The following is a 1326-nucleotide window of genomic DNA, read 5'->3' on the forward strand; positions in this document are numbered from 1 at the left end:
ATATGTCAGTCAGACCCATCACAGTGAGGTTGAGGGCATCAGGGAACAAGAGCAAGTCTGCAGTCACTCAGGGAGGAAGGGGAGCGGCACTTGGCGAGGTGCAGGCTCTGGGCTCCGTGGGATGCAGAGGGGGGTCCCCGTGAGCCTGGAGCAGCTGGCATGGCTTTGCTGATGGAGAGCTGGGAGGCTGGAGGGGACTCCCGGCAGGCAGATCAGTGAACAGAGGTGCACATGTGGGTGTTTGGGGGTCTGCCGGGAGGGAAAAGTCTGCCCAAACTTGACATGCACTTTTTCCCTTATTCAGGTTTACAGCTGGAATAGTTTTATTAGTAGACAGATTCTGCATTTTCTACACAGTGTTGAAGTAGAACTAGTTACATTAGTGAAAATCAACTACTCTTGGTGTCCTTCAAGGCTATGCATGTAATTATTCAGTAAATACTGGCTGGACTTGGTCTTGTTCTGTGACAGGCACAGCTTAGGCTCTTGGGGACCTGGGACATAGGAAGACCAGGTCCCAGTTGTCATGCAGCTTATGTTCAAGTGAGTCAAATGATAATTATTAAATAAGCAAATAAGAGAATATTAGTGACAAGAGACTAACAGAGTGTACTGGGTCAGATAATGGCCCCAAATCCATGTCCTCCTGGAACCTCGGAATGTGACCTTACTTGGAAGGAGGACCTTTGCAGATGTAATTAGTTAAAATCAGGTCCTACTGGATGGGGTGGTCCCCAAAGCCACTGCCTAGTCCTTCTTAGAAGAGGCAGGGATATGCCCAGGAGAAGGGCAGGTAAAGACAGAGGCACAGGTGACAGGGATGCCGCTACGAGCCAAGGAACACGAGGATTGCCAGCCACGCCCGAGGGAAGAGCAGGAGGGACCCTCCCCTGGAGCCTTCGGAGGGGGTGCGGCCCTGCTGGCACCTTGAGTTCTAACTCCAGAACCGTGAGCGTTTGAACTCCTGTTGTCCTAAGCCACCCAGCCCGTGGCACTTGGTTCTGGCAGCTACAGGAGCGTAGTACACAGGGATTGAAAAGTTCCTGCCCTGTCCTTGACATGGCCCTCGTTCTTGACTATTCACGTGTTGAACTTTCGTCCCCAGCTGCACAGTAGCCTGTGGCACTGATTCAGGAGGAGGCCAAGCCTGGAATTCTTCCTTCCCTTTATCGTTGGGACCTTGCTTCCCAGTGTTGAAGGTCATAAAGCCCCATGTTTTGAAATCAAAACAAGTTTGTGCTGTGAACTTCAACTTTAGAAGATAAGATTTAAAGGCGTATCTAGGTAAAAAGCAGGCATGCTCTCTGGTGACAGTTCCGTTTGGCC

The sequence above is a fragment of the Balaenoptera musculus genome, chromosome 14 (genome assembly GCF_009873245.2).
Source record: "Balaenoptera musculus isolate JJ_BM4_2016_0621 chromosome 14, mBalMus1.pri.v3, whole genome shotgun sequence".
Taxonomy (NCBI): domain Eukaryota; kingdom Metazoa; phylum Chordata; class Mammalia; order Artiodactyla; family Balaenopteridae; genus Balaenoptera; species Balaenoptera musculus.